This window comes from Anomaloglossus baeobatrachus, chromosome 5 (assembly GCF_048569485.1).
Source record: "Anomaloglossus baeobatrachus isolate aAnoBae1 chromosome 5, aAnoBae1.hap1, whole genome shotgun sequence".
Classification (NCBI taxonomy): domain Eukaryota; kingdom Metazoa; phylum Chordata; class Amphibia; order Anura; family Aromobatidae; genus Anomaloglossus; species Anomaloglossus baeobatrachus.
This window is the reverse complement of record NC_134357.1, coordinates 522,753,747-522,767,114: the sequence shown is the minus strand read 5'-3', so window position 1 is coordinate 522,767,114 and position 13,368 is coordinate 522,753,747.

Genomic DNA, 13,368 nt, shown 5'->3' with positions numbered 1-13,368 from the left:
TAGCTGTATATTATCAGCTAGCCCTAAGCCCGAAATTCATGGTGTCACGCCAATATTAGACATGGCCACCATGAATTTCTAGTAATGATAAAAAAAAAACACAACACACAGAAAAATATTTTTATTAGAAATAAAACACAACAGAATTAGTGACTCCATCTTTATTGAAATTAACCCCCCTCCGCAGTAATCCTGGGTCAGGGTCCCGCGCCGTCCAATCTGGATCCAATATCATCTGATCGGTTTGCTGGAAGGCAAAGCGATCAGATGATGTGTCAGGTTCAAAAGCCTGAATCACATCACACATCAGCTGATTGTATAAAAGCCGGTTATACAATCAGCTGATGCATCAGTAGAAAAAAAAATAATAATACTCACTTATGTGCTCTGCTGATGACCGGCAGCTCCTGGAGCGATCGATTGGACAGGAGTCTGATCCCGTCCGATCGCTGCAGCAGCTGCCGGTAATCAGCTGATCCAGCTGATGAAGTCCCCTGACGGCAGGATCAGCTGATAGCCGGCCGGGCAGGAAAAAGCCGGCGAGACTACGATCAGCTGATGCGTCAGGTGACTGCATCAGGTGATCCCTCGCCAGGTCCTGCAAGCAAGGTCCTGCCGGCCGGGGAGACTGCACACAGCCAGAGCGGCGGTACCGGGAGGAGATGGGAGCGGGCATTGCACCGGACCCTGCAGACAGGTGAGTATATATGACATTTTTTTATTTTTCTACTGTTCACTTTGGTTTTCGCCGCTGCCTCCACCTCCCGCCCAGACATGGCGCCGCACGGAGCTGACATGCACAGGACGGGAGGTGGAGGCAGCGGTGACGGTACCGGGAGGATTCATGCTTCTGTGTTTACCAACAGAAGGAATCCTCTTCCTGTACACGTCACTGTAGTACCCACCCCTTGCGTGTATAGCTGCGTTTTTAGTCATAGAAACGCGGCTATATGCGTTTTTCATTGCGTTTTTAACATCTCATTGAATTCAATGAGTGAAAAACGCAGTGAAAAACGCAGAAATAATTGACATGCTGCGTTTTTGTGGTCACCACAAAAACGCAGCTAAAAAAAAACGCTGTGTGGGGACAGCACTTATGAAAACCCATTGGCATTGCTGGGGAAGCAATGTCACTGCGTTTTCAGCACAAAAACGCGGTAAAAAACGCCGCTAAAAACGCGGCAAAAACGCCTAGTGCGCACATAGCCTAAAAGGGGTAACAGGGTTAAGCAAACATAAATACATTTTTAATCAAAAACTCTTCCCAAGACGGGAGGCACATTCACTTTAACGTTGCAACGGTATACGGTCACGATTTCCGCTCTCTCCCACCCAAGCAACCTGGCCCTGATGCTGCCCCTAAAACCCAGGCAGCACCCCTTGACCCACAGTCCAGCACAAGTTACCCGAGCGGGATCTGTCCTTCCCCTCCAGAGGGTGGCCACCGGTTCCTTTGGTGGCTGGGCCCTGGCCTGCTCTGCTCAGGGCCCTCCCTCCAACCTGCCTCTCCGGAGGCGGTATTGCGGAAACGGTAACGGTACCCAACATATTTACAAGCCACTTAACGTTTGTGGTGCCCTGCAAGTTCACGGGCTTGTCCATGGATAGTTCCCATGCAAATAAACTTTAACGGTCCCCACGGGGACAACGGTGCCGGCTCCTGCCGGTTGCAAATCACAAAGCAAATCTGGTGAAGTACTCGGTATAATCATTTTCTTCTGATCATTTCAAACTTTTTCAAACAACACACAGCAAACAAGCAACTCAGTGGTGGTCCCAACGGGGACGGTGCAACGGGCATCCGCTGCCCTACTCCGGTCCTTTTTCTGCTTCATCCGAGGGAGGGGATGCAGAGCACACCTTGCTCTCCGGGCTGCCCCTCAGCTTTACGTCCAGGGCAAACCACCCCCTCTCTCCGCAGTGCCGGGTGTAACGCACCATGTCCCCTGGTATGAGATTGCGGCCAGGATGCTCCTCGGGCAGATGGGCATGCACGTCCCGCCGGGCCACAAACACCTCGGCCTCCAGGCCCGGTTTGTATATGAATCCGTAGCCCCGGCGGATATCAAATCGCCTCACCTGCCCCTCGTAGAACGGGCCCCGGACACGGAAGGTCGCTTGCCGCAAGTTTTCTTTTTCCCGAATGGCTCGGGCCACCAGCTCGGCTTTCCTTCTCTCCCTCTCCGCGATCTCCAGGCCCAGCTTTGTCGGCTCCCTGTCCCAGTATGGCGCTGCTACCTGCTCCGGCGCACGGGTTGAGCCCCGCGGGACATCCAGCACGTTACCCACTGTCAGGAAGGTGGGTAGCGTATCCCGCGGTGTCATGGCCTTGGGCGCTGCCTTGCAGCAACAACCCGGCGCCACCTCAGCCGAGGTGTGGGGGATGGGCACAGGGGCTTTCCGCAGCCGGGCCTTCGGCTCGGAGCGGGTCGTCGGCTCCGGCTCGGGAAACTGCTCGGGGACGGTCTCTGGCACAATCTTCGGGGCCTTCCATGGTAATGCCTCCGGTTTGTTGCGGGCTCCGGCTACAGGTCGGTCCGCTGGGGCGGACGGGCTGGGTATCGCTACCGGTTGCGGTGGTAGCGGGCCTAGTGGCGGGGTCATGGCCTCCGAGACGGGTGGCGAGGGAGGCAACGGGGGGAGAGGGCTTGGACCGGGCCCCACAGCCGCGATGACCGGCCCTGCAAGGGCATTGGGACGTGGGTCACTCACCCTCCCTTTCTCCGCCTCCTCCTCGCGTCTCCGCACGGTGGCTACAACGTCCGCCATGTCAGCCTCCCACTCCTCCATGAGGAGCTGCATCTTGACCTGCAGCCGTTGATAGAGCTGCGCGGTCCGGATCTCCACCCACGCCGCGGTTCCAGGCGCGGGGGGTACGGTGTCGCGGGACGGCATCCACATGGTGTCTTCACTGGTTGCTTCCAGGAACGGTATTCTTGCAAGGTCCTGGCGTCCCTGCATTTATAGCCGCAGCTACATGCGGCCAGCCGCCATTTCGTCCCCCTTAGCTCTTTCCGGCCCCTCCTCTCTCGGGGCGGGGTTTTGGCCTTCGCGCCTCTACTGCTCGAGAAGACGCTCGAGCGGGAACTTTTCGCGCCAAAGATGGCGGCTTCTGAAATTTTTCTGCCGGATGCCTCCGGCGGTAACAAGGCGCACCTCTACCTGACGGCAGAGCGGTAAGATCCTGTTCGTGACGCCAAGTTGTCGCGGGCGGGGAGGAGGGTGTCAGCACACCGCGCTCACCCCTTCTGCTCGGGTCCGGCAGCTGCTCCTGGTGGCTCGAGCTGTGGGCCGGATCCCGGGGTTTCTCAAGCGACACTCCTCGCCCGTGAGTGAAAGGGGGTGTTTGTTGGGTGTGGGGATTGTTATAGTTCGTGACGCCACCCACGGTTGTGGTGATTGCACCACCGCTGCTTAGTGTGGGGGTCCCGGGGATGGTGATGCGGAGCAGCCAGGTGTTGTGTTGCCCCTCCGTGGGTAGGGGTTGGTGATCCCGGGGCCCGGTGATGAGATGTGAAGTGTAGGGCCTGGAGGGCGCAGGGACGCGGGGGCAGCGCTGTGCCTTGCGGCACTATGGTACTCACTCAGCCTGACACACGGACAGTTTGTACGGTAAACCAACGGCTGGTAGGACGGTCCCACAGACGGCTGCACCTGCACTCCCGGTAGGTGACGGTGATGTCTCTCTTCCTTGCACCTGTGTTGACTGATGGTAGCGGTGGATTCCCTCCGGTTACCCGCTCCCCGGCTGCAATCTGGGCCGGAGGAGCTCTACACTTTGCCCGCAGGCGCTGGCCCTGAGAAACTGGTGCCGTGGTGGTGGCGGTGTCTCTCCAATACGGGTTGGGCTGTTGCCTTCAATCGGGACTTGGTTGTTGGGGGATCTGCGTCCCCGTCACTGACGGATTTGGCAAATCTGGCGACTCCTAGCCTTGCCGGGGTCCGAGAGGCCCCTGCCCTGGTGCTGACTGTCCTTCGGAACACTGCTCCAGACCACCGGGCACACAGCCAACGGGGTCCTTCCAGGAACTTCCAAACGGTCCCCCTCCAGACAGTCACCGCCGTTGCTGACCTTGCTGTTCAGGCCCTCACAAAGCTGGACCCTTCAGGCTGTCTTTCTCTTCTGTCACTTTACTTGCTTTTCCTCCTTTACTACTTTCACTCTGTCTAGACTACTCCTTCACTCCTTCCACTTCCTCCTCCTAGACTCATCTGCCTGGTTTCTTCCTGCCTCCAGTGTTGTGAGCTCCTTGGTGGGCGGAGCCAACCGCCTGGCCCACCCCCTGGTGTGCATCATCAACCTCTGGAGGAAGGCAACAAGGATTTCTGGTTAGCTGTGATGTGCCTACCTGGAGTGTGGGGTGTGGTGGTGTTGTGACCTGTGTCCCCTGGCTTGCCCAGGGCGACACACTCTCACATCCTGTTGATTACTTATATGTCTGAAGGTTGGGATAATGAAGTCGGTTGTGATTGGGACTCGTGTGATGTAACAACCTCATATGAGCCCCGGGAGAGCGAGTATCATCACCGCTGGAATGGCACCAGCACTGGAGGTGAGTATAAGCTCTTTTATTTTAATGGGATCAACCAGGGGGAATAAGAAGAGGTGATCCTAGCAGTGAACAACCCCTTTAAGACAGGTCGGCTGTAGGAAGACATTCCATGAACCTTTCTATTAAATTACCTCATCTTCCAGCTACTCTTCTGCCACATTCTGAAGTCTACGGCAGAAAATTGACCCTACTTTCTTAAATAAATCTGTTGGGCTCTGCTGGACCCGTCTCCTTCTAACAGGCCCCTCCGACACCACCGACATCTCATGGGAAATCCCCTTATTCAAAAATATGACTCGAAATTAGGAAAATTGCATATTTCTACATTTCTATTTATATGAGAAACAGACATTTCCTTTCCCTATAATCTCCACCCCAGAGAGAAAGCGTCATCTGTCCCCAAACCCAGAGTGACCTCCCCTGTATACATGAGCACACCCCGCTGTATATTACTGTACATATACACATGGCAGAGCTGGGGGAGGGGACACTATCTCCGGGAATGGAGGGGTTACTGCACCCAGTAATGGGGAATCTCCACATACCTCCACCTGCAGAGCCGCACACTAGATATATGGCTGCTCTGTGCTTACAGGACCTGTCATGATGTCACATGGAAAGGAGGAGTCAGGGGTCACATGGTCAGCTCCTCAGAGTATGCAGGAGTGGATGAGGTGAAGGTTATGTGTGGGGTCAGGAGGGGTTTACAGTGTGGATGGAGCAGAGCCGTGTGTGTACGATGTGTACGGAGCAGAGCCGTGTGTGTACGATGTGTACGGAGCGGAGCCGCGTGTGTACGGAGCAAAGCCGTGTACGACGTGTACGGAGCAGAGCCGCGTGTGTACGATGTGTACGAAGCGGAGCCACGTGTGTACGGAGCAGAGCCGCGTGTGTACAGAGCAGAGCCGCGTGTGTACGAAGCGGAGCCGCGTGTGTACGACGTGTACGGGGCAGAGCCGCGTGTGTACGACGTGTACGGAGCAGAGCCGCGTGTGTACGACGTGTACGGAGCAGAGCCGTGTGTGTACGACGTGTACGGAGCAGAGCCGGGTGTGCACGACGTGTACGGAGCAGAGCCGGGTGTGTACGACGTGTACGGAGCAGAGCCGCATGTGTACAACGTGTACGGAGCAGAGCCGCGTGTGTACGACGTGTACGGAGCAGAGCCGGGTGTGTACGACGTGTACGGAGCAGAGCCGCATGTGTACAACGTGTACGGAGCAGAGCCGTGTGTGTACGACGTGTACGGAGCATAGCCGTGTGTGTACGAGGTGTATGGAGCGGAGTCGGGAATTTACGAGGTGTACGGAGCAGATTACATATGCGGTTTGAAAAGCTTATCCCCCTGGTCAAGACTTAAAGTGTAACCATCATTTTAATTTTTATTTCATATATCAATAGTACACATGAAAATAAGCAACTTTGTAATATATCTTATCAGACAAATTTGCTTCTTTCTTCCAGAATTAATCAGTCATTATCAAACCTCAATTCTGAGGTAAAATCTGTATTCAGTGAAGACTTTCCCATTACTAGATAGGGGATGCCAGCTGTTACTGATGAGATTCTAGGATGACTGGGAGAAAAGAGGAGCTAGAGGCAGAGGGAGGAGCTAGAGGCAGAGCTCCACCCCCTCCTCACTCTTCTATCTACATATGTCATCAGGAATAACTGCCATCTCCTGTCTCAGGGATACCCAGTATAGAAGACGTCCTTTGCGTCTCTGTGCTTTAATCTCTCCCATGCTTATTTTTTGCATTTAATGACTCCGGCATCTGGAGATAAATGGAAGTGTGGCGTCCCTGAGGCTTCACCCTATTAGGGTGTAGTACTTATCTCGGGTGCAGGGAAGGTCGATGCCGGTTTACACTTACACAAACATACAGTCAGTGGGTTGCCCTCCCCAATGGGGACTGGGCCAGGGTTGGATCACAATAGGGGTTCACTACAATGGTGGGTTTATAGGACGCCACCGAACCAGGGGCTCCCCCCGATCAACTGGAGCTGGGACCCAGGGTCAGGGAAAAGCAAAAACCAGGGGGGAGTCAGGAGCACACGGTGGGAAGAGCAGGTTGACCTAGTGAGAGTAGTGAACCAGACGGTGGCAGCGACTGGGGGCAACAGCTTGGAACACACAACACAACTACAACAGATTGAGAACAGCTTCAGACACAGAGCAGAGCGGACGCGCCGCGAGGCAGCTCTGCGGGCCAAGGTGTTTCAACACGGTCGCTGGGGAGAAGCAGGCGGCTGCTTCCACAGGACCGGCGCTGTCGGGGTACAGAATCCTAGGGCAGGCACACTTCACGATATCTACTATATAGCACGATACTCAAAAAAACACCCCTCAAAGCGTCAATAATCTCTATAGCAAGAGTGGACCATTCATATTACAGCATGAAAAAATATTAAATATTAAAATATAACTTTTAATAGTACTTGATAAAAAAATTATAATAATCATAATAAAAACGTGAATATAAAATGAATTACCTAATCCCCAGGTCACCAAGCTCATTGCATGACACAAATATTTGTATTGAAAACCAACTGTAATGATTACACAAAATAATGTCTTGTTATTTTTCAATTTCAGTTACCTTGCTACTGGGCAATCCATCAGCAGTCTACATTTCGAATTCTTATTGGGAAGGTCTACAATAGGCTAGATAATCCTGCATACCTGCACTGTGCTATTGGAGACCCTTAGGCATCATACCATGCAGCAGCCAACAACACAGGATTGGATGCACATTTCGGACGAATTTTTGGAGAAAACATCTTTACCAAACTGTATTGGCGCCATTGACGGAAAGCACATTAGAGTGAAGAAACCACCTAACTCTGCATCAATATATTTTAATTTTCACAAGTTTTTTTTTCTGTAGTTATTTTGGCAATGGTAGATACAAACTACTGCTTTTGGTTTTGCTGATATTGGGGCCTATGGCAGTGCCTCAGATGCGCGCATTTTCAGAAGCTCACGTTTAGCAAGACGATTAATGTCTGATAGTTTAAGTTTGCCTGCACCAAGACCATTGCCTGGTACTAATGGGCCTATTTTACTTCTTGTCATGGTTGCATATCAGTGGTTTGCCTTGTCTAGGCATTTGATACGTCCATATCCCAGAAGGGGGCTGGACAGATCAAAAGCCCAATTTAATAGCAACTTGGCAAGAGCACGTTGCTATGTTGAACGTGCCTTTGGCATTTTGGCCTCAAGATGGCGCATTTATCAAACCACCATCCAACTCCAACCAACCACCGTCAAGACTGTCATGAAAGCTACAGTAGTGTTACATAATTACTGTAGATTACATGAAAGCAATGACGAAGTCATTGAAGAGTTGCCTGTTTTAAATGCCGCATTTGTAAATAATGGTACTAGTAGAACCAATTTGTCCTCTTCTGGTCTACAAGTGAGGAATCAGCTTAAAGATTATTTTAGTTTAAGTCGCCATAGTCATGTATAAATTTGACATTGTTATATATTTTTATCTCAGGTACATAATTACAAACATATGTAATACAAAAGAGAAAATCACCATACATAGGTATATTTTTTGGTGTATTTTGTTGTTTTGTTGTGTTTGTGCTACCAATAAGCTATTGTGAGTTTTTTTTTGGTAAAAAACTTAGTAAATATTGCTTTGTCAGTGACATTACTACTGAATGTACCTGACTAATAAAAAAATTGCAAAATTTTGTCAAAAAAAGTAGTCCAGATTGTTTATTGTACCTATGTATGCCTTTTTTCTTTTGCAAAACACACTGTATTCTATTATTTTTTATAAAGATTTTTGTCAGGGACATAATCCCATACAAAACACCATACTGTATTATGCAATAATGTCACGCAAACATGATTTGTTTGACACTATTGGAATACAAGTATGGGACCAGACCATATGCAGATACTGCATAATGGTTGGATTTTTAGTAATAAAGGTGTTTGAATGTTAGTGTAGTAGTTTATGTGCGTGCATTTTTTCACTAAACACAGTTTTGTCTAATGGATTGACTAAACACCATGTCCAGAGCAAGGCAACATTATAACAGGCCGGTAATGTTTATGAAGTGATAGATTAACTTTCTGTAGAATTTTTGGAAACATAATGACATAAATTACCCCATGCATATAGAGTAATTAATGTTTAACATTTTGGACTGTTTTGAGATCAGCAATAACCCTGAAAACATAACAAAATGTTTAACAATGCATACTTTATCAAATTATGAGTCAACTAAATCCTCTAGGCTAGTGATGCTTTCCTGTGTAGTCTCCATTGCATTGACACCTACTAAATATGTTTGCTGCCCAACACTAGATGTTGAGAAACCAAGGAAAAAATTGTGAAAAAATACCCTGCTGTAACTAAATAAAAGCATAGTGCATATAAACATAGGGTACTTAGTAAACACTGTTTTTGATCAAAAAAAGCATAAAGCAATCCCACCAACGCCAAGGTGTACCCAGTTGGGATAGTACCTACACTCTCTAATATTAAAACCTTACCATGGGTCTCAAATAGGCCTCAATGTGGCTAAGGGCTGAGAGCGACCGGGTCCCAACAGGACACACACAGTCAGGGGGATTCACAGAATGAAATGTCCAGCTCGCTGAGAAGGGGGCCACTCCCTGTTTGTACTGAATACAAAAAAACTACATAAAAACAAAAAAGTGAGCCGGAGTATGAGATGGTATACATGGTACTTGTGAGACCATGTTCACACTGGCCATAAGACAAAGAGAAACCAAGGAAAAAATTGTGAAAAAATACCCTGCTGTAACTAAATAAAAGCATAGTGCATATAAACATAGGGTACTTAGTAAACACTGTTTTTGATCAAAAAAAGCATAAAGCTATCCCACCAACGCCAAGGTGTACCCAGTTGGGATAGTACCTACACTCTCTAATATTAAAACCTTACCATGGGTCTAAAATAGGCCTCAATGTGGCTAAGGGCTGAGAGCGACCGGGTCCCAACAGGACACACACAGTCAGGGGGATTCACAGAATGAAATGTCCAGCTCGCTGAGAAGGGGGCCACTCCCTGTTTGTACTGAATACAAAAAAACTACATAAAAACAAAAAAGTGAGCCGGAGTATGAGATGGTATACATGGTACTTGTCAGACCATGTTCACACTGGCCATAAGACAAAGAGAAACCAAGGAAAAAATTGTGAAAAAATACCCTGCTGTAACTAAATAAAAGCATAGTGCATATAAACATAGGGTACTTAGTAAACACTGTTTTTGATCAAAAAAAGCATAAAGCTATCCCACCAACGCCAAGGTGTACCCAGTTGGGATAGTACCTACACTCTCTAATATTAAAACCTTACCATGGGTCTAAAATAGGCCTCAATGTGGCTAAGGGCTGAGAGCGACCGGGTCCCAACAGGACACACACAGTCAGGGGGATTCACAGAATGAAATGTCCAGCTCGCTGAGAAGGGGGCCACTCCCTGTTTGTACTGAACACAAAAAAACTACATAAAAACAAAAAAGTGAGCCGGAGTATGAGATGGTATACATGGTACTTGTGAGACCATGTTCACACTGGCCATAAGACAAAGAGAAACCAAGGAAAAAATTGTGAAAAAATACCCTGCTGTAACTAAATAAAAGCATAGTGCATATAAACATAGGGTACTTAGTAAACACTGTTTTTGATCAAAAAAAGCATAAAGCTATCCCTATTTTGTTTTTACAACACTAGATGTTGTAGTAAGTGACTGATCAGTGTTTCCACTAGTAACAGTTGTTGTACTTGGAACAAATATTGATGCAGTTGTTTGAGCAGATGGAAGACCAAGTGTAGGTGGTACATATTGATGTGTTTGAAGAGGCTGAGTATGTGTAGTTAGTTGGGTAAGGCTGATGTTGAAAGTATTGTTGTTGTAGATTATTAGGCACATGGTAGGATATTGGTTGTTGAATCATTTGAGGTAGTCTATGAACATTACTAACATTACTTGAATAGCTAAAAGAGGATTGTGTTGGTGTCTGTTGTGGGCCTTGTGGGTTAAATGATGGCTGTTGAGATGGCCTTTGTATCATTAATGTACCTGTTTGATGTGAGACAATTGTTGGCCTAATTTGCACATCACTTCCCATAGAAGAAGGCCACTGTATATGTGTTTGTTGCACTACAGTATTTAGTTGTGAATTTGAGTAATGTTCATCAGTTTGGGTTTCCACAGTTTGTTGGATTGTGTTTGTATGTGGGCCACGTGGTTTAGCTCTCTATTGCTCAATCACTTCAAAACAATATATGGGTTCGGGCTCACGCTGGGTAGCAGATATCAGTGTTATTAAGGACGCCCTTAACCTGTCCTGCCTATCAGCTTGGACCAATGCAAGAGAGGGAGAAAGGGAGCGGCAAAATCTCTCTCCATCACCCTCTGGTATCAGTGAATTCATCATGTGTATTATTCTGGTATCAATGATCTCAGGCAGGAACCGTAAATCTTCAAAACGCCTATGTCTGCGACCACGGATAGATTGGGCTATTGTGTGCATGGTATTAGTTGTTATTCTTGGCTGTGGGCCTGTTTGTTGCTGTGGACTACTCTCTGCAAGAACTGGTGAAGGACCACTTTGTTGACCTGTAGACTGGCCTGTAATTACAGTAGTGGATTGACTTGTTCCCAAACCCAAATCAGATGACATTTCTTCTGCGTCTGGTTGGCTGGCGTTGGGGATTGGGGGTGGTTGGTAGGAGGTTGGCTCCATCTCGGAAGCAGAGGTAGCTGTAGCTGTTAAGACTGCTGACTGGGCCTCCTCACTGTCTTCTAGATTATCCTCTGTACTTTTGTGAAAAGAAAAAAAAATGATTTACTGTGTGCATTGTAATAAAGACTGCCATGTGATATGATGGTTAAAACTTACTTTTGTACTTCCATAATGCGCATGAGGAAACTGCATATTTTTTTTTTGGATGCTGCAGCTGTGGTTGCCACTGGGTTATATTCTCTTCTGAACTGGTCACGTGTAGACCGCCAACGGCGTTTCACAAGATCCACTGTTTCCAAAAAGAACAGAATATATCAAAATCATGAACAAATAATTACTGTGTGCATTGTAATAAAGACTGCCATGTGATATGATGGTTAAAACTTACTTTGGTACTTCCATAATGGGCATGAGGAAGCTGAGTCTTGCATAATGGACATATTTTTTCTTTTTGGATGCTGCATCTGTGGTTGGCACTGGGTTATATTCTCTTCTGAACTGATCACGTGCAGACCGCCAACGGCGTTTCACAAGATCCACTGTTTCCAAAAAAAACAGAATATATAAAAATCAAGAACAAATTATTTTCCATGAAAAAAGGCACATTGATCTTGTCTTGCAAACATTTCAATAATTAGGTTAACACATTCATGAGGATTAAAACTACAACCCATGACAATCATATAGTGACATAATAACACAATTAACACGAAGATGTAAACCAGTTCACCTTTACACAGATTAAACCAATGTATAATCATTTATCACTTTAAACATAGCCAAAAAAAAAAACGAACATGCCATCAGTAAGCCATGAGACCCTAAATGTCTACAAACCCATGAAGTGCCATATGTTCCTCTAATCTTGTACATTACAAACTACAAATTACTGTTACTATTACAGAAATGGTGGCAACAAGGGTAATGCATGAAAAAAAACCCCAAAACGTTTAATGTATAGACACTTAACAGCACATTTTAAAAAGCCTTTAAAAAAAAAAAAAATCTGAACACATGTTTGGATGATGCTGGACCAGCCTGAAATGCCTTTTGTACATGCATGAAGTGCTTTGCAGCCCATATACACATGATGAAATTACTACAAAACAACAAGGATTAGTTTAAAGGCCCAAAAAACAACACTATCCTGTTTGTGAGTCTCCAGTGTAGCTCAAAATGAGTCAGGCCCATTAATACATGCCAAACAAAGTATACAAATATGCCTAGATTCTGCCTACAGAATGTGCACATGTAGGTAAAGACAGAAGTCATGAAAATATCTATACTCACCATATCTATTTTTCCTTCCAGGGGTGCATTGAGACCATCCATTCCTGGGGTAGACTAGTTCAGCCACAGACATCCATGCTCGTTCCACCATCAACCTGTCATGGTAGCCATCATCACGTGTGTCCCATAGCTCAGGATGCCTCTCTACTTCCCCAATCAGCCTCTCTGTATCGATCCTGGGCGCCATGATCAGTACCTGTGGTGTTCTCTGAGCTCAAAGTTCCCTGCAGTGAGAGGACAGGTACCCAGCTGCCATCTGGCGTGCAAATGATACAGGAAATGTATGTTTGGCGCCAGAATTAATGGACTATAATTGACCTGATAGATTGGTAACAAGTGTTTCAGATTTTTTGATTAAAAACGGACACGGACGATACGTGCTGAACACGGACATACTCTGTGTGCGGTCCGTGCAGGCACAGACCCATAGACTATAGCGGGTCCATGCCTGCGTGCTGCCGGCCAAAAACGGACATGTCGTCCGTGTAGAAAACCGCACACACTTACTTACGACACGGACACACATTCCGTGTGATTTTACGTGTGTGTGCCATCTACCATAGAGAAACATTGGTCTCCGTGTCTCCAGTACGTGCAAAAACGTACCAAACACGTACCGGAGGCACGGATGTGTGTTGCGGGCCTCAAAGATAGTTATCACAGGGAACCGCCCTCCACAATCTATCTTAGAAACTTTACAATTTTAGAGGAAAAGTAGTGAGATAAAGTACCATTGCTTATACTCATGTGATTTTTTACCACAAATGATCATTGTAAAAATGGA